The sequence below is a fragment of the Mustela nigripes genome, chromosome 1, assembly GCF_022355385.1.
Source record: "Mustela nigripes isolate SB6536 chromosome 1, MUSNIG.SB6536, whole genome shotgun sequence".
In the NCBI taxonomy this organism is placed as follows: domain Eukaryota; kingdom Metazoa; phylum Chordata; class Mammalia; order Carnivora; family Mustelidae; genus Mustela; species Mustela nigripes.
Genome location: NC_081557.1, coordinates 237,526,632 through 237,548,002, shown reverse-complemented (window position 1 = coordinate 237,548,002; position 21,371 = coordinate 237,526,632). Strand labels below are relative to the sequence as shown.

General features: G+C 44.3%; 1 pseudogene; it reads left to right on the top strand.

Moving 5' to 3' along the window:
- The first annotated feature begins 343 nt into the window (after positions 1-343).
- On the top strand, positions 344-1,482 carry LOC132000613 (TOM1-like protein 1; annotated as a pseudogene).
- Positions 1,483-21,371: the final 19,889 nt, after the last annotated feature.

Here is a 21,371-nt window from a genome sequence, read left to right as displayed (position 1 = left end):
CTTCCCAGTCGCTTTCCCCACCGGGGATGTTTTTTGTGGCTTGATCCCTAACTAGTCTTCTACGAAGACCATCTGTGTTGACTGACGCCAACTATAAGACAAACAGAAGCCTACCTCTGAAACAATGCCATATCTGTAACCTACAGATGATGGACAGAACACCCCAAGATACAAAAAGGCTACATACATTAGCAGACTGAAGACTGAGGCAAGTTCACGCACATGTGTGACATAAATCACACTGCCCATGGTGGGCAAAAAGATGCAAGGAAAGCTCTGAAGTAAAGGATTTCCAAAAAGCTATAATCATAGAGAAACCCAACTTCCTTTGTCACTTATTGACATGGGCATGCTGGACTGTGGCCCAAATTTCCACTCTCTGATCATGAAGAAGGAATTCATTAAAGATAATCTAGTTAAGCTGCTGAATCCTAGATACATTTTGCCATTAGACATTCAGAGTAGAATCTTACATTTCATTAAGATTTGGTCACAGTGTTTCCCAGGAGGTATGGATGTCAGTAACATGGAAGAAGTGTACCTTGACCTTCTTAAGAAAGGTATTCCATTTCCTCCTCAGATGCTGAGGCTGAATCAGCAAGATGAGAGATTGCTCGGGTCTCACTGTCTCTTACTGTACCAGCTTTTCTTTTTGAAATTGTTCTCCAGAGCTCTACTATTACATTAGCCCCAAACCAGATCGGACAATTGCACAGTAAATTGGATACGGTGAAAATGAATGTGAGGGTGCTGCCCACCATCCTGAAGCAGAGTCCCTGAATTTCTGAGTCTGAAAACCATGAAGACGTAAAGCTACTGCAGAAACTTTGTAGGATGGGTCAGGAAACGCAGGTCAGGATCGTGGATCTGCTCATGGTAATAGAGGATAAAGATGTAACTGTTGCGCTAATTCAAGAGAACGAGGATTTCAATCATGCTATCCTTGGATGAGAGCTTTACTCGAAAACAAGAAAGGATTTTGGACCAAAATAAGAACCAGAGGGAAGATGCCAGTAGCACCAGTGAACTTCCTGTCCCATCCTGTGACCTCCTTGACCTAAGTCCCAGCCCTTCAGTGCATGGGGCCACTCTGGGAGAGCTCGGCCCTATGAATGCTCAGCTTTCAGACTTAAAGTCCTGCTATAACAAACAACTAGAAACCAAGTCTTCATCCACAGATGGATTTGTTAGCTCTGATAAACATAGAAACACCCGCTGTTTACTCAAACGACCAGGCAAAACCTCACCTGAAGTCCTACATATGAGAGTGTTCCAGAACATTCAAATGCAATGCTCCTACTGTAGCCAGTTAGTCTACAGACCATTCCAGAAACACTGTCAAGTCAGAGACTGTCATCCTTGCCCCGTAATCACTCAACAATGACAAAGAATCATCTCCAGCCACCCAATTACTACGAGGTAATAGAGTTTGATCCCTTAGCTTCTGCTGTCACTACAGAAGTTATGTATTTAAAAAACTGATGTTTATCACAACAAAAGAGCTCTAAGTCACAGTGACCGTCGAGGTGAAAGTGGACGACAGGCATGTTAGCTACATAAGAGACGCCAATTCTCTAAAAGGTAGACCGTGGCGGGTCTGGATGTCACCATGGTTTAAGCATCTGCCTGTGGCTCAGGTCATGATCCCAGCATCCCGGGATTGAGCCCCACATGGTGCTCCCTGATCAGTAGGGAGTTTGCTTCTCTCTCTGCCCTTCACCCACTCGTGCACGCTCTCTCTCTCCCTCTCTCAAATTAATAAATAAAATCTTTTTGGAAAAAATTATACATCTTGGGCAGCTCTGAAGCTCAGAATTCAAAACCTACCTGTGCATGAAAACCATGGTGGACCATTTCTCTTCTGCAGTAATGAAGTTTAACAGAAAAGGAGCCGTTCCAGAGTGACATTAACGGCTGCTGAGCACAGCACCACCTTATCTCAAAAGACCTCGGTTTGGGACGCCTGGGTAGCTCAGTTGGTTAAGCAGCTGCCTTCAACTCAGGTCATGATCCCAGCGTCCTGGGACCGAGTCCCACATCGGGCTCCTTGCTCCGCAGGGAGCCTGCTTCTCCCTCTGACTCTGCCTTCCACTCTGTCTGCCTGTGCTCGCTCTCTCTCTCTCTCTCTCTCTCTCTGACAAATAAATAAATAAAATCTTTAAAAAAAAAAAAAAAGACCTCGGTTTAACATACACTCACTTAAAACTTCAGCAGAAGAAAAATTCATTGTACTAATGCCAACCAATTTAGTTAGAGCATTTATGGTTCACAGGCCTTCCTCCATTTAGAAGAGAAGACTTCACACAGCTGTGAGAGGAATAGATAAAGATTACTTTATTACAAAATAATAAGACAAGGGGGCGCCTGGGTGGCTCAGTCAATAAGCGTCTGCCTTCGGCTCAGGTCATGATCCCAGGGTGCTGGGGTCGAGCCCCCGCATCAGGCTCCCTGCTCAGCAGGTAGCCTGTTCCTCCCTCTCCCACTCCCCCTGCTTGTGTACCCTCTCGCTGTGTCTCTGTCAAATCAATAAATAAAATCTTTAAAAAAAAAAAAAAGATTATGGAGTGCCTTCATTTAACTAAAGTAGAATGTAAAAGTCAATTTGTACTTCTTAACAGATGAACACAGGGGGAGGGAAGGAAAAAATAAAATAAGTTAAAAAACAAGAGGGAGGCAAACCATAAGAGACTCTTACCTCCCGAGAACAAACTGAGGGTTCCTGGAGGGGCAGGGGGGCAGGGGAAAGGCTAAGTAGGTGCCGGGCAGTATGGAGGCCACGTGTTGGGATGAGCACCGAAGTTACTGTCAGTGACGAATCACTAAATCCTACTCCTGAAACCAACACTACACCGTATGTTAACTAACTTCAACTTGGAAAAAACCTCAGAAGAAAAAAAGTCAATTTGTCCTTCTTTTTATATAAATGTTCTTGTTTAGAATAATCACTTGTAAAAGCTTTGATGATTGTAGTTTAATCATATGTCAGGCACCCTGAAGAGGCCACTGAACACTGTACCAGGTTGCTTTTGACTCTTTGCGATTCTGTTATTCTTTATAAGACCAAATGTTCCTTTCTTTCCCCCCTTTTTCCTGCAATTTGATATTTCTATTTGGTACAAACATCCAGAATAAATTGTGCGTTTGTTTATGTCACAAATCATGATGACAAATTACCACTGAAACAGAACAACACACCCAAAAAAATGTAGTTCCAGCCCATGTTCATGAAGGAGAAACTTCCCTTACTCCTGGTGTAACAGTAAGTAAAGAACTGGGTTTATGTCTCGGTGCCTTAAAGCCACATTTAAACCTCCCCAGACTCCGCTTCTCCACGAGGGTTGAGGCTCAGGGTACAGACTCCATCTTCCTCGAAGGGTTTCCATGAGAGACAACGAATGTAAACGCACATTATAGACCACAGAGCGCTCCACAGAGAGAGCTTCTGGTATCTGGCACGGAGTAAGTGCTCGAAAGATCTCCATTGAACGGATAAAGGACTAGGATTCCAGTACCTCGCATTCCAGCGGGAGCCTGTGGCCCGGGGCTTCCTGCCCGCACACTGCGAGGTGGGACTCGGTCTAGCCGTGGGTGTCACAGACAGGGGGGCGGAGTGTGAAGTGGAGGCACGCTCTGCTCTCCGCTGTGACAAACAGCACAGCGAAAAGACAAGAATGTTCTCGCCCCCGAGGGCATGGCGTGGCGCCTGTGCACCAGGAGAGGTCTCCAGAAGCAACGGCTGTCATTGCCTGCTTGCATCTGAAAAATAGATCTTTATCAAGGATGCCTCCCCCTTGTATGACGATATGCTCCACCGCTCTAGGAAGAGCTCTCCCTGCGAGCCACCTGGTTTTCGGGGTCCTGTGGGGACATTGTCAGAGGAGGTGGATTCCACGGTCCCCTCCTTAAGGATCTAAAATGCAAAAAAGCTCAGGAAACCAATTTTCTGCCCTATCCCATTTGGTGGTAAAACCTGACCTGAGCTGATAATGCGGTTGCTTAGGAGGTGTATTTCCTCTTCTTGGTGTATTTCACATAGTAGAAATATGACAGCGCTTGATCATCGGGTGCTCCCGCCCCCCGCCGGTGGTGGTACCCAGCATACGGCGCAGGTGCTGTAGGGCCCAGCCCAGGCTCCCGTTGGGGACTCCAGCAGATCTGTAAGATTCGTCAAAATCTATTGAAGAGTTTCTGTGTATCAGAAACTGTTCTAAATCCTTTGCATCTGTTATCCAAATTTCTCTTCACATAATCTGAGCATCTGTTCCCTTTTACAAATGAGGAAACTGAGGCACGTGGAGGCTCCAGGAATTGTGCGTGTCACACAGCAAGTAAGCAGTGGAGCTGGGGATTGAAACCTGGCAGCCTGAACCCAGTTTGCCTCCTCCCTTGGCAGCAGATTCATCTTGGCAGATCCTACAGGAGTCAGCCACAGGCGAAATGAGCTGCCCCTTAGGAGACATATTCAAAATCTGTGGTGACTGTGGTAGTTGTAATTCCTACTTGTACTAATTAGGGTCCTCCAGAGAAACAGAACCAGTAGAGTGTAAGGGGGGGGGGGGGGGGCGGTGTAGAGAAGAGAGATTTTAAGGAGGCGGCTCACATATTTATGGAGGTTGGCAAATCCCAAATCCTGAAATCTGTAGGTCAGGCTAGCAGGCTAGGGAAGGGTTGATCTTACAGCTTGAGTCTGAAGGCAGTCTGCAGACAGAAGTCCCCCTTCCTGGCGGGACCTCTGTCTTTTTATCTGAAGGTCTTCAGCTGATTCCATGAGGCCCGTTATGGAGCGTGACCTGTTTTTACTCAAAGTTTACTGACTTAAATGTTAATCACCTCTAAAAAAATACCCTCAAAGGGGGTCCAGGGAGGCTCAGATGGTTAAGTGTCTGCCTTCGGCTCCGGTCATGATCTCCGGGTCCTGGAATCGAGTCCTGCATCAGGCTCCCTACTCAGCAGGGAGTCTGCTTCTCCCTCACCCTCTGTCTCTCCCCCTGCTTGTACTCTCTGTGTGTGTGTCTCTCTCTCAAATGAATAAAGAAAATCTTTAAAATGAATAAATAAATAAATAATACCTTCACAGCAACATCTAGGGTGGTAAATGACCACGTATTTGGCCCTAGCCAAGTTGATGCATAATATTACCCATCATGCTGCTCTCAACATTATCCAGTCTGAACTGGGTCTGTTTATGCTTAAGATTATTGTTTCATGAGACTGAAAAATGAGCAATTTAGCAGATAATTCAATGTTGCTCTTGAAGAAAAAGATGCTTCTGATCGCAGACCCCTCTGACCCACCTCTGTGCAGACAGGGTATGGGGCTTAATAAGAAACAAGCTGGGCCCCTCGTTTTCACTGGAAAAGGCTGCCTCCTGCATCTATGGCATTGCATCCGTTAGTACCACTCAGTGCACAAATGACAGAAATTCAACTTGAACCAGATTAAGCAAATAGAGGCTTATTATCAGGATGCTGAGACCAATGAAGATAAACTGAGCCTCTCCTTCCTCTGATGCTTCGAGTCAAGCAATTAGCAGACATTTCACTAATATCAAATGAGGGAAGGGGCAGCTAAGGAACGAAGCAGAAGTTTCCGGACTCACACAGCTCCTGAATATGATCTTCAACGTCCATGCCCTCCAGCCATCCGCCACCAACCACCTCCAGCCCACCGGATGTGGGATCAGGGAGTCAAAAAAGTCCTACACTATAACTACTTTATTCCAAATCAGAACGGAAATGAATTGAGGGTATATCTTTATATATCTCATCTTCCAGTTGGCAGAAAACAGAAATGGCCCCTAAGAAGGGATGGATGAGATAAGAGACACCCATGGCCCATTTTCTTTACCAGAAAGGAAGGCTTCAGGGCCCTTCAGGGACTCTAGGGTCTTGGATGGGGTTGGTGGGGGAGAGGGAAGAGTAAATAATCTGGAGCATAGGGACCCCAGCACATTGGAATATAATCTACCCTCAGTACCTCAAGTGAATTCTCATAGACTACGTTAGACAAATCAGATTACAGAACAGAAGATGGGTCTTCCAGTAAAGATTTCCCACAGCTTCAACTACGTTTTCCCCATTCCCGAGGGTACAAAAAGGAAGAAAAAAAAAAAAAAACAGGGCTGAAAGAAAACTAAATATCTAGCCTTCAAATAACTGGGAGTGGGAAATGGTGGAGTTTCAGATCCAGTAGAAGAGGCAAGGGGAGTTCATTCACTACACATGAAGACAGATAAACATTTTGGAAAAGCTTCTCCAATGAAGGATAAACAAGATGAAATGAGAGGACAAGACTCTATTCAAACACAGGAAGCAAAAGAGGAGGAAGAAATACATGGGAAGAAGGAGGGAAAGGAGGAATAAAAGGAGGGAGAGGGGGTCTGGCAGGGGAGCCCAGAGATGCTTCCTAACCAGCCGCTCACGTGGCAGGACCTGGGCTGGGTTTTCTCATCGCTCTGTGTCCCTTGGTTCCTACCCAACTTCTAGCCAGGATTCCCTCTAGTCTTCCCACCTGTGAGGCACTCGACATCCATCTGACCAATTCCTTCTTCTGCTTACGTGAACCAAAGTTGAATTTCACTGTTTAAAACCAAGAACCTAAAATGAGACAGATGGTGAACAATAATCCATTTCAACAGAAAACTAAGATTAAGGAACCAAGAAAACCAGAGATACAAAACACGTATAGATGTTACAAACTTGGCCAAAATACAATAAAACAATACAACGAAAACAGGAGGCAGGGAAGGAAAGTGGAAGTGGGGGTGTTAATTTCCTCAACCTTTCTTAGCAGGGAATTAAGAGATGCTAATTAAAATGGAAACATGGGGACGCCTGTGTGGCTCAGTTGGTTGGACGACTGCCCTCGGCTCAGGTCATGATCCCGGAGTCCTGGGATTGAGTCCCGCATCGGGCTCCCAGCTCCACGGGGGAGTCTGCTTCTCTCTCTGACCTTCTCCTCGCTCATGTTCTCTCTCACTGTCTCTCTCTCAAATAAATAAAATAAATAGAATCTTTAAAAATAATAATAATAAAATGGAAACATGTAGTTTTAAGAACCATAATGACTCATAATGTTTCTTTTTTTTTTTTTTCATAATGTTTCTTATAATCATTTTATAAATCCTAGAGTGAAACTTCAGGGAATGTAGGTGAAGAAGTTTTAAGTTGGGGATACGGACTTTACTGAAAACCTCGCAGCTGCTTCCTTCAACCACAACATCAGCAAATGTGTCTATAAGGTGCCACGCATGAGGCTGAGTGCCAGGCTTATGCTGGAGAAGAAACTGACACAGTCCCTGCCTTCATCAGGCTGACCGTCTGGTGGGAGAACCCGGCTGAACATCAAGTGGACAAATAAATATGAAATTCTAACTGTGATAAATGTGTGAAGGAAAAGAACACACTTGACAGAGGGTGAGCAGGACCCTCTTGACAAGGAGAGGGTGACATTTAAAAAGAGACTTCAAAGTTGGGGGGAAAAAAACAGTCTCACCAAGATGGAAGGGGAGGTAATACCAGACAGAGGGGACCACAGGTACAGCAATGCCAAGAAAGGTACCTTAGTCTGCTGGGGAGACGATAATAAAAATATCACAGACTGGATGGCTTATAAATAATAGAAACTTATTTCTCCATCAGGGGAACAACAGGATGACTTGCATAGGTATGGCGCCTGCTGTGCTGTGGTTGGAAAGTGGCCTGCTGGGCTGCGAGCACAGAATGGGGAAGACAGGTTAGAGCAGTGATGGGGGGTGGGGGGAGGACTGATGTGTCCATTCCATTGGGCTTATGGCAGTGGAAATGGAGATGAAGACCTACTGGAACACCATTTTGGAAGTAAAGTCAAAATCTGAGGTGATGGATTAGATGTGAGAAGTAGGGGAGAGAAAGAAATCAAGAAGGACTCCCAGGTTTCCAGGGTAGGCTACTGAGTGATAACCGTTTACTATGGTACACGCTCTGCGATACATGTTTTGGGGAGGGACTCTTTTTTATTTTAATTTTTAATTTTTAATTTTTTATAAACATGTAATATATTTTTATCCCCAGGGGTACAGGTCTGTGAATCGCCAGGTTTACACATTTCACAGCACTCACCATAGCACATACCCTCCTCAATGTCCATAACCCCACACCCCTTCTCCCAACACCCCCCCACCCCCAGCAACCCTCAGTTTGTTTTGTGAGATTAACAGTCACTTATGCTTTGTTTCCCTCCCAATCCCATCTTGTTTCATTTATTCTTCTTGGGGAGGGACTCTTAAGAAGTTCAGAGATGTCATTACTGAGACACTTGGAAAACATCCAAGCGGACATGTCAGATAGGCCACTGCTTCTGAAGCTCAGAAGAGAGGCTTCAGCTGGAATCATCATGACACCGAAGCTATTTAAAAACATGGGAATGGAGAGGATGCCCAAAAGTGAAGTGTGGAGGAAAGGGGGGACCTAGGACCAATTCCCGAGACAATCAGGTACTCACAGGTAGAATAGAGGGGAAGGATGTAGGGGTTAGATATAGAATGAGAAGAGACTGGTGCCCCAGTGTAAAAGAGGAGGGGGTTTTCAACTCTGTTGGCTGCCGTTCCTGAGCCAAATAAAGTGAGGACTGAAGAGGGTCCATCATACTGGGCGATCAACAAAAATGATAGGCATATTTTTGGTGGAGATATGAAGACAAGAGACAGGCAGCTCTTTTGAGAAGCCCGACAGTGATGAGAAGCAGAGAAATGGAGCAATTACAAGAAAAAGGTGGGGTGAAGAGAGGAGCCTGAGAAGGAGGAGCCTGTGTGACCCAGCAGAAAGTGGGGAGAGGGAGGGGGAGGAAGAGGAGAAGGCACAAAGGTAACCCGTGCAGGGAGGGCGTGATGGGGAGAGAGGACAAGGGGACGGACGCAGACACAGAGAGGGCGATGGCAAGACAAAGGCATCCCTACGGAATTGCTTCTATGTCCCAAGGAAGACAAGCCTCATCAGATGCAAGCTAGTTGGGAGAAATGAGGAAGGGGAGGGAGGTGGGAAATACCAAACAAGTCATCAAATGGTCAGTGGGAGAGTGGGAAGCAAGTGTATTTCGAGGCTGAGGTAGGACGGCTACACAGACAATGTGGCAATGCCCAGGGGCTCAGGCGCCAGTTCGGAGAAGGGACGTGCTTGGGGTCGAGGTCAGAACTTTGCCAGATAAACGGGACCCGAAAATGAAAGAATTTTTTCAATTCTTTTGCACTGATTGCAATGATCGCGGAATCTAGGTGGGGCCATGAGCAAAGAAAGGGCAAGAAGGAACTGTAAGATACAGAGAGAGGAGTTCGAGCCGCATACCTGGGGTCTCAGCAACACAAAGCACTGTTACAGCAGGGAACCTGGCAAGACAACCACAAGCACAGGAGATTTTAGGGGAACAAAGTGATGCGTGGAACATTCTAGAAATGGTAGAGTGTTTGACGATGACTCGTGCTTACATGGAATGGAATGCTGATGAAAGCCACTGGCTTGGGTACTGGATGGGTCAACTGTTAAATGCTGTCATCTTCAACAATGCCAAGCATTGGCATGACCAGAAAGACCTCTGGCCATGGACAAGCCTCCATGCACTGAGTGGGAGTAGAGGAACAAACATGAAAGGGCAGGATCTTTAGCACCTTATCCTGCAGCCTCTCTTCTTCCCCCAACTCTTTCCTCATTTGGCTCCTGCCAGCCTAGAATCTACCACCTTTCCCTGCTCAGGAAATCAGCTTGAAGAAATAAAGAAGTAGTGAGATAAAGGAAAACACAGGGTGGAAATGTCACCCTGGACCCTGTGTCTATGTGGGGGCCAGAAAAGTCAAGTTACTAATCAGGAACGGTCTAGACAATTTTCGCTCCCTCTGGAGACTCCACATTCTGGGTCATAGCAGCTCCATTCAGGATGAAGAGACAGCCCACGAGAGACTGTAAGATCTACCAGTGGAGGCGTCCTGCCTGGAAGGAAGAAAAGAAAATAGAGCCGGGAAGAAGAGGGAAGAGGAGGAAATACACAGGAAACCGGACCCTGTTATGTGCCAGACTTGTGTAAGGCTCTGCAGCACGGCCCAAAGCCATCACATTCAAAGTGCAGATACCACAAACTCCTCCTATATTACAACAATTCTCTGTGTCCCTTTCAAATGCATATGCTGAAGCCATATGTCCAGAGTCACACGGGGGGTTAGGGCTTCAACATTTGACGGGGACACAATTATAGTAAAAATGAAATCGTAAGGGTGGGTCCTAATCCATAGGACTGGTGTCCTTACAAGAGGAGGAAGAGACACCACTGATGTGTGCACAGAGAAAAGGCCATGTGAGGACAGGGAGAAGGTGGCCATCTGCAAGCCAGGAAGAGAGGCCTCAGGAGAAACCAACCCTGCCAGCCCCTTGATCTTGACCTTCCAGAGTCGAGATCTATAAGAAATTAATTTCTGTTATTTAAACCACCCAGCTTGTGGCGTTTTGTTTGCCAGCTCTAGCAAGCTAATATAAACAGCTAAGTGTTCTTTGTCCTCATCATTAGTATATTAGGAAAATTCTCTTAATAGGTAGAAGTGAAGCCATTTGAGGAAGGGGTTGATGTTTTGTAATTTACGGGAAAATGCCAAGTAGGCCAGCAGCTACCCTGAGCGTCCGTGTCAGATGGTATCTCTCATGTTACTTCATTTAATCCATATACAACTCTATAAAATAAAGAGAATTAAGATGAAGAAAAAGCAGCTCAGAGGACTTCAGTAACTTGATCAAATTCAACCACACACTGAGGAGAAGCTGAAATTTGTATCCAAAGAAGCCTATTCCAAAACTCCCGTTTCATGACCTTATCACACTGCCTCCAAGGTAAGTTCTAGTATAAAAGGGATGCGCTAATCTCGGTGGTGTCTTTACGCTGCCCGGAAAGTCTGCTAGACGCTCTGGCCTGCAACAGTGAATTAGGTCTGACTGACACTATGTTAGAGATGTGGAAACTGAAGCCCAGAGAGGTTGAGTGACTGCCCAAAGCCACGCAAATTAGCAAGTTGCAACCCGTCTGTTTACAGCCCCTATTTTGCCCTCTTCACCTCATACTCCACCACTGAATGTTCCCTCTTCCCATACGCAGCTTTTCCTAGGCGATCCATAAATACAAAAGAGCCCTTCTCCTGTTTGACACATTATTTCTATCCTTTTAGTACCATCAACATTATCAAAAGTCATTTACAAAGCAAATAAGGTAGCAATTGTCCAACAACTCATTTGCTCCCCCAAAATAAATAAATGGGGACGCCTGGGTGGCTCAGTGGGTTAAGCCTCTGCCTTGGGCTCAGGTCATGGTCTCAGAGTCCTGGGATCGAGCCCCGCATCGGGCTCTCTGCTCAGCAGGGAGCCTGCCTCCCCCCTCTGTCTGTCTCTCTGCCTACTTGTGATCTCTCGCTGTCAAATAAATAAATAAAATATTAAAAAATAAATAAAAAGTGAAGATCATGTTAGAATTAAATAGCAGTTGCATTCATTGAATAAATTCCTAGCTCTTCTTCTTGATGCACAGTAGTTTTACTTCGGCTGACTTATGAACTTCACCCTAAAGATTAATCTGGCTCTCTAGAAAGAGCGTAAGAATTAATATTCAGCCAAGATGGGAATCTTTTTTCATTTTCATTTTAGTGGAAATCAATCTGTTAAGATATTGTTGAGTGCAATTTGTTACTTACTCCCACTTTTCTGCTCAAGTCGGGGTGTTTGAAAATATCTATATAAACACTTCCTGTCAATACTACCAAGATTTATATGACCAAGTTACTGTAACTGTTATCTCTGAGAGCACTATGAATTACGCTGTGTGATGTGAGATTTTATTGAATTTATGTAATAGAGAAGTGATCAATTAAAAAGAAAACTCACAATGATTTTTGCCTCCAGCAGGCAGTATGTAGAAATGACTTTTGGATAGGAGAGAGACAACCAAAAACTGGACATGGCCCTCTTCCTGTTCCCTAGTCTGGCCTGGAGGCCTTCCCGTGTCTTCTGTAACACATTTCCCACTATGGTCGCTAAGCAGAACGCTGCACTTACAATACCATTTAGCCAGATCCTGAGAGCTGGGATTTATGCAGGTGTCTCTCTGTGTGTCTGTCTGCCTGCCTGTCTGTCTCTCTCCTACAGCTTCCATAACAAAGTACCACAGAGCAGCTTAAACAACAAAAATGTACCTGCTCCCAGGTCTAGAGGCTGGAAATGGAAAATCAAGCTGTGCCAGGACCACAGACAGACCCTCTGAAGGTACTGGGGAAGAATCTGCCCCCGCCTCTCTCCCAGCTTCTAGGGCTTTCCGTCAATCTTGGCATCCCCCGAGTTGTAAATACATCACCCGAACACTGGGTTCAGGTTCATGTGGCATTCTCCCTGTCTGCCGATCTGTGTCCCAATTTTCCTTTTCCATAAAGACACCCGTCTCCTCGGATCAGGGGCCCACTCCACTTCAGGGTGCCCTCATCTTAACTAATTACATCTTCAAAGAGCCTATTTCCAAATTATATATTGTGCAGGTATGAACATAATGGGTTGGATTGCGTTACCCAAAATGCATGTGTTGAAGTCTTAACCCCTCGTACGCCAGAACGTGACTTATTTGGAAATAGGCTCTTTCTGGCGTACGAGGGGTTAAGACTTCAACACATGCATTTTGGGTAACACAAGCCAACCCATTACGCTCATACCTGCACAATATCTAAGCATGTAATAAATGAATGAATGTAATAAATGAAATGAAATGAAAAACTAATAATAGTAATATCTACCACAACCTTCATTTTTTCTTTCCTTTCGCAGCCCAAAGAGTAATATTTATTTCTCTATCCACGTAACACTCGAACCCAATTTACTCTGGTCCGGCACCAAACATTCCCAACAATGTCACCATTAATCACCTAACTTTTAAACCATCTTTTTTTTTTTTTTTTTAATTTTACTTTCCCATAACCCTGAGATCAAGAGTCAGATGCTTAACCAGCTAAGCCACCCAGGGGCCCTTAAATCATCTTAACTTTTTAAATCCTGATCCTGCTAAACCTCCCTGTGGCTTTTAAAACTGTGAATCCCAGGGCGCCTGGGTGGCTCAGTGAGTTAAAGCCTCTGCCTTCGGCTCAGGTCATGATCTTAGGGTCCTGGGATCCAGCCCTGCATTGGGCTCTCTGCTCAGCAGGGAGCCTGCTTCCCCCTCTCTCTCTGCCTGCTGCTCTGCCTGCTTGTGACCTCTCTCTCTCTCTCTCTCTCTCTCTCTCTGTCCAATAAATAAATAAAATCTTAAAAAAAAGAAAAAGAAAAAAGAAACTGTGAATCCCGTCATCCTTGGAGAACTGCATCTTCTCCGAGTTCAACATTACCATCTTGAGATTTTCTTCTCTCCTGCTCCCAGGTGCCCTCTGCTGCCTCGTCCGGAAACATCTTGGGAATTCTGTTCTTACACCACCTGTCTTCTCCCAATCATCCGTCCTTGCTCCCATCATCACCCACCGCTCGTCTGCCCATGGCTCCAGCCCTGTCGTCTAGCGCACAGCTCCCTTGTGAGTTCTAGGACATCCCCAAGGACTTTACTTTCACCTCCTTCTGTGTGTCCCAAGTCACCTAAAATTCAACATCCCTCAAATGGAAATCTCCCTCCTCCCATGACCTACACTGAAGAATGGCACGGCCGCTGAGCCAGATGCCCTAGTCAGACATCTGGGAGTCAACCTGCCTCTTGTTAACCACTCTTACCCCCAAACAGAAACTCACGTAGAATCCCAGCACACCTTCCCAAAGAAGGCCTTGGCAATGTGATTCACAATGTAGAACAGAGTTGAAGCAGACTCCCAAGTAGTCTGAAATTTGGGTTGCTCTCACAAGGACACACGGCAAACTTGAGCTGCTCAAAGTCACTCAGCAGAGTACATGGCATTGTTCCACCTGCTTTTTTAGGAACCTACTCTTCCATATGGCTTTCCTCCCCACCCCCATTTCCAGCTCCTGCACCTGTGTGCACCCGACCTGGGCTCTAGGGCCAGCTCCTCCACTGGACACACTTCACAGTGCCCAGGGCCACCATCCCTTGGGGAACCCACAAAAAAAATTTTTTTTAAGATTTTATTTATTTATTTGACAGACAGAGATCACAAATAGGCAGAGAGGCAGGCAGAGAGAGAGGAGGAAGCAGGCTTCCTGCAGAGCAGAGAGCCTGACTCAGAGCTCCATCCCAGGACCCTGGGATCATGACCCGAGCCAAAGGCAGAGACTTTAACCCGCTGAGCCACCCAGGCGTCCCCCACAAAAACGTTTTAATTGAGTTTCTTTTCAAGTTGGAAGAAAAAATGAATACAATCCACAAGCGTATATTATATTCCTCTACATGCCAGTGCAATCGTAAAGTATGACTTCACATTATTTTATGGAGGAAGGAGCCCACAAGCCAAAGTCCGCAGGGGACAGAGAGGCCTGGTTGGGTCTGCCTTCCCTCTCTTACTACCTTGCCAAGGGCCCTTCTTTTAGCTAAGAAGGAAAAGATCCATGTATTGGTAATTCACCGGGTACCCATATAAGGAAGATCTGTTTCAAACTTGTCCGAATCCAAAGAGAAGGAAACTTTTCTTAACACTTAATGCTTCTTTTTCTTTGAAGTGTAGAGGAAGTATATAAGCTTTGTAGGAACTTCAGAGAACTCACGAAAGTTTAAAGATAGAAATAAAATCATCTATAGTATCAGAAATAATCACTATTAACGAGTTAATGTATTTTCTCTTGATAACCATGTGCATGTATATATTTGCTCTTAATCAAGTGGAATTTCTTTTTTTACTTATAATTTTGTCGTGAGCAATCTCCTATAGCATTAAAGATTTATGATTTTTAATGCCATAGTATGTTTGTTCAAACATTTTTGTCCACATTCCTAATTATTTCCTTAAGATAAATACTTTAAATGAGATTATCGCATCTAAAGCTACTAACAATTTTAACGTTTTCTGATGCACAATGTCAATTTTTTTTACCAGAAATGTTATATAACCTTCTCATCCTTATTGCAAATTTCCCTATACCCCAAGCAAGAATGGACATTATGCTTTATAAACTCTAAGAGTTTGATATGCAAAAACTGCAACTTCTTTGTTTCAAAATGCATAATTTGATTACTTGTGACATTAAAAGTATTTTTTTAAGATTTTATTTATTTATTTGACAGAGAGAGACACAGCGAGAGAGGGAACACAAGCAGGGAGAGGGGAAGAGGAAGAAGCAGGCTTCCGTGGAGCAGAAAGCCTGAAGTGGGGCTCCATCCCAGGACCCCAGGATCATAACCTGAGCCAAAGGCAGACGCTTAACAACTGAGCCACCCAGGCACCCATAAAAGCATTTTTTAAAACACTTACTAAACAGTTGTTTCTTCAGTGAAGTTTTGTTCATGAACTTAAATTATGATATTGGGGTGATGATCTTTTATTCTTATACGGGCTCACTATATGATAAAGATGTTAACTTTTATATGATTGCACATTTTGGCCCAAGTTTATATGCTTTTCAATTGCATATTGCGTTTTTAATCATATAGAAATTCTTAATTCAAATGTAATAAAATTGATCAGCTATGTTTATTTCTGGCCTTTTGTCATCAGAAGGTACTTATTTTCATTCTAACATTCTATGGAGTTTTGCTTTTACATTAAAATCTCCAAATTGAATGTGTTTTGATGTAAGCAGTGAGGAAACACATTGTCATTCTTTATTCCTAAGGAATTAGAAAATTACTCAAAAATTATTTTCGGAATAAAATCCATCTGGTTACTCCCTGATTTCGGTTTTCCTTTATTCAACTGGAAGCGAGTCTGCTTCTTGACCTCCTCAGCTGATTCGTCATCTGCTGCCTCATTCCAGGCCAAGCACTGTTTTAGTATTTGTAAACTTACAATGTGTTTTAAAAACCTACTGGGCTGGACCCCCATTTTTTGATCCTGCTTTTTGAAATTCTGTTGGTTACCCTCGTACTTTTTTTTCTTTCAGATGAAGGGAGAGCAGCAGAGTGATGGAGAGAGACAGAGAGAGAACGAGAGGGCATGGAAGATGATCTGAGGTCATTTTCGTTCCTCATCAGCCTGACTGACTCCTGCTAAAAAGATTTCGTTTTCACAACATCAGTGAATACACTGTGACCTAGGCACAGTCCCATAAATTATGTCAGTCCTCCCCCCCTTTAGTGTCAATATCTAATTGATCAATTTCATTTTTTTTAAGACGTTAAGATCCAAAGAATATAGACAAGGCTTTCATATTTTGGGGACTAAGAAATAAAGTGATTAGAGCAGTGGACATCCTAATGACCAATATTCCAAGATTTCTTATTTCTTGCGGAGAAACACTTGGACCAACATATCTCTGTAGCACAGATTCCCATCCAAGGACGTACTTTGCTGACAAGCACCATTAATAAAATTTAATGGATATCAAAGTTCTGAGGTTTTATCATGTCATGTTTTAGACAGTCTACGGCAGATGGTAAATACCTACCCCTCCAAACCACAAAAATGCTTATAAGTTTTAGGTACCATAACCCAGAGCATTAGGAACGGTTTCTATGTGATCACCAGATAAGGGACTCAAGTAAAAATAGGTTTTCAGAGAAGGTGCCGAGGATGTCATTCGCTCGCTCTACCACCTAGATCTGGACTCCATCTTGAACCTTCCAGATAAACCACCTCTCCCAGCCTGGCAGCTGGCTCTGTGCAGCAGCAAAAAGGCTGGCCTAGGAGCCAGCAGATCCACCTCCCAAGCCCACCTCTACTACTCCTTCGCTTAATGATGCCAAGTGGATCACTTTACTTTCTGTGATTCTGTTTCCTTCTCTACGAAATGCATAAAACAATGCCGAGTTTGGGGTGGTTGTGGGGATCGAAGGGGTTAATGCATGCAAAATACTCCACACGAAACTTGGTGGGGGAACAGGCTTCTTATAAACCATGACATATTTTACTGGGGTTTTGAGGTTTAAAGGATTTATGTTTTTTTTAAATCAAGCATATTAAATCACAGGCCCTAGAACATTGTTGTCACTCAATAAATATCAGGCAACAAGTTAATAAGGAAGTATCTCTCCAGGATAATGAATTTTAAAATTCCTGAAAACTTCTTACAATATCATTTTTTAAATTCAAATATTATATGTATTTTCCTATTCACCAATGTAATACGAAGAGAAAGAAGAAAAAAGGACCAGTTCTATTACATATGATATTAATTTGCAGTGTATGTCTTTGAACCGCAGTTTCACACTATCCGACATTCCCCACCTTGACTACACATGTTCCTAAAGCCGGATGTGAACAATCCACCCGTTCTGAACAGACTTCTATTCCCACATGACTACAAGGTATTATAAATTCTCTAAATTATACTCACTTTGGGGGCACCTGGCAGGTTCAGTCAGTAGAACATGCGACTCTTGAGCTTGGGGTCATGAGTTCAAATCCCATGTAGGGCATGGTGCCTGCTAAAAAATAGTAATACTAAATGAAATAATCCTCACTTTTAATCTTGCCATTTTCCTTTGTAATAAAGACAAAGGAACAATACATCTGGCTCAAAAACAGGTGGTCTAGCTGAGGTGAAGACTGACCCCCTCTTGTCTTCATAGTAGTTTCCTTCTTTGCCTTAATGGAGCAAAATTTATAAGATATTCATTTCCTTTGACTTTAATTTTTCCACTTGCCACTTATTTTTATAAATACCACAGGCAACATAAAACAACAATTTTCAGAAATTTTTAAGACAATAAGAACCTTTCTTTAAAAAAAAAAAAAATCTATCCAGAGGCACCTGGCTGGCTTAGTCTGTAGAGCATATGACTCTTGATCTCAGCGTTGTAAGTTTGAGCCCCTTGTTGGGTGTAGAGATTACTTAAAAAATAGTGGCACCTGGGTAGCTCAGTGGGTTAAGCCTCTGCCTTCAGCTCAGTGTCCTGGGATCAAGCCCCACATCTGGCTCTCTGCTCAGCAGGGAGCCTGCTTCCCTTCCTCTCTCTCTGCCTGCCTCTCCGCCTACTTGTGATCTCTCTCTGTCAAATAAATACATAAAAATCTTTTTTAAAAATACAATAAAATCAGGGTGTCTGTGTGGCTCAGTCACTTAAGCATCTGCATTTGGCTCAGGTCGTGATGCCAGGGTCCTGGGATCAAGCCCTGCATCCCGGCCCCGTCCTCAGTGGGGAACCTGCTTCTCCCTCTGTCCCACCCTCCCACTTATGTTCTCTCTCTCTCTCCCTGTCTCTCTCTCAAAATCTTTTTTTAAAAATACAATAAAATCTTTTTAAAAATAAAAATAAAATAAATGAGTGCCTGAGTGCTCAATCAATTAAATGTCTGCCTTTGGCTCAGGTCATGATTCCAAGGCTTCTCTCTCTCTGCTGCTCCCCCTGCTTGTGCTCTTTCTATCATATAAATACATAAAGTCTTTAAAAATAATTTTAAAAATAAAATAAAATACTTAAAAATTTTTTAAAAATTCTTTTTAATCTATCCAGAAGCCAAATACGTAAAATAGGTCACAGTGAAGTTGGCCCGATGGAAGAAGGTAGGAGACCTAGAGCACTTCTAAGGAACAACCATTCCCAGCCCAACAACCAAGGTCTCTGTCACCCCCAAAGTCTCTTGAATAAAACCCACTTCTGATCATGTCATAGATGATGTTCAAGACCCTCCAGTGACTGCCACTCACACAGAGAAAACCCAAAGTCTACACCTTGCCCAGCTTGTTCTAGTCTCTGACCACAACTCAGTCTTTCACATCCTACCACACCTTCCTTCTCCGGGTGCGTCAGCCCACATCCCAACCCCCACCGCCATCTTGATGCCCCACTCTACCATGTTACTGTCCTTACTATCTCTTGAACAAGCCAAACATACTCTCTTTGCAGCTCCTTTGCATTTGCCGTTCCCTTGGGTAGGATGCCACAAAACCAGTGGTCCCTTCCTTTCTTTCTTTCAGATCTTTGCTCAGATGTTATCTGCTCAGAGAGGTCTTGCTGGCTGCCCTATACAAACCAGTACAGCCCTACCCACGTCCCTCTCTATCTCCTGTCATTTTTCCTTCTTGGCAGTTATAGTAATAACACATTCCTCTATTTATGTATGTACTTTTTTACTGCCTATGTCTCTCAATTAAATGTGAGCCCACTAGAATAAGAAATTCATTCATTTCACCACCAGTTCATGAAATAGCACCCAACACATGGTAGGTAGGTGCTCAATAAACGGGTGCTGATTGAATGAACGGCTGAGACGCTCACGCACGGTTCACAAGGCAGCTTTAAACCTCTCAGTGTGCCAGTCAGTACTCTCCAAAGCAAAGATGGGAACACTGTCAAAACTGGCATCAACAAGGGACATGGGCAGTGCCACATACATACCGCCCAAAAGTACCAGTTGTTTTGACATCCATATTTTTTGTCTTGGGCTTAGATTCAGAAGAAATAGAGATGGGTTTGTGAACAGTAGAAAAGGGTCCCCTGACTATTGCTCCTCACAAGCCTGTGGTCCGTGATGTGTGAACAGTGAACTCGGTCCCAATGTCTCCACACAAAGGGATCCCTGGCTTCTTGCTTTTACCCACTCCCTGCCAGAAAAATCATATCTGTTTCCAAAAACCATTTGTCCCCACACAGGGCATTAATTCTGCTTCTCATCAAGCCACATCTCCAAGGCCTAATGTCCAAGGTCTCAATACTGAAATCCCTGTTGCACGTCTGTAGACCCTGCTTTTTGCTTCAACTGTGCCTTGGGATCCAGGGGTTTCCTTAACGTGCTCTCAGGGGCCTTTCGTGGGCCGACCCAGCCTTCCAAAACATTCCCACTGAAAACACACCTAGAAATGATGAAACTCCATGGCTTAAGCACAGGACTAGCTTTGGGAGTGATTAAATAAACAAAACTGGACCCCCAAAATTGCTCAAAGATTCCTGGTATTCTCATTGATACCCAGTTAATACTGGTATTATCGGAGTAGAGGCAGATGCAAAGAAACGTGGCCCAAATCACAGGGAATAAGATGGATTGTTCTGGCTATTACTACAACCATGTTTAAACTGGAGTCAACATGCCACAGTCAACCGTTCTATTATTGATAAATTAAAATTTATGTATGTACAGATCCCTGAAACCTTGATTTTAAGAAACTTGGGGTTTTTAATCCCCCCTCTGCTTGGAACAGTCTTCTCTTTACTCCTAAATAACTCCTATCCACATTTCACGTCTCCGCTTTCCTCATTATTGGTCCCGTGGAGAGGCTGTCCCTGACTCCTTTCCCACACCCCTGCAGGCTCTCCCACTGCCCCCTCTCATATGGTCTCAGAAAACCTGGACTTTTCCTTTAATGCTCTTAATGTACCTGTAATCAACATGAATTTACCTGTTTAATATCTGCCTCTTTTACCAGACTCCAGCTGAGTAACTGGTGGGCAGAAGTCATGTCCGTAGTGCTCACTGTTGTGTTCCCAGCACCTAGCATGGACTAAGTGTTTGGTGGTTCTGGGGAGTAAAGAAATGAAGGAAGTGAACACAACCTGAGCTATGTGTTGAAATGACCATGGATACTTACAACGGTTCTACTTTATTAAAGCAACAAGGTCCCTTATTGGGGAGGGGGGGGGCACAGTGATCCTTGGAGCAAGTTGTGGATCATTTTGTCAAGGCTGCCATTCCCAAAACTCCCTAATGAGATCATTCAAATCCTTTCAGGTACACCTACAGGGTCAGGAAGCTCATGGAATCTTGGACTTGAGCTCTAATCAAAACCTGACCTTAAAATTTCTTGGAACATTAGGAGGAATGGTAGAAGTCGGGTCAACCATCATTCAGAAGCTTCCAGCAGATATTAAGCAAAGAGCATCCAGAGAGACAAACCCAGGTGGTGCTTTTCAGTGCCCCGTGCAGTAATGTCCTTGGCACTGGGTCATTCCCCCACTTCTCAGAAGTGAGGACTCCCTGGGCGCCCCGAGAACTAGCGGCCGTTAGAGCACTGAGAGGGAGCAACCCTGGGAGATGACAGCACCACTGATGAAGGGGTGAGTCCTCCGAGCAAGGTCTTTGGCCTGAGTATCAACAAAGAAGAACCAGCACAAGACCAGAAGTGTGATGGGCGCCAAATGTTGCCCATATCTGGTCTCTATGGGCCTCCCCGGGAGGACTCCAAGCAGTGTTCTCTAGGCGGGGTGTTTGTGGAGCAAGAGACTCTACAGAATGAGAAGAAGAGCAGGAAATTTAAACTGATGTGGCCGTGGTGTCATTTGTACCTGCAGAGTGCTCTGCTCCGTACCCTTTGGGTAATACCACTGCACCCCAGGCATAAGGAGAAGGCAAAGAGAAGAAA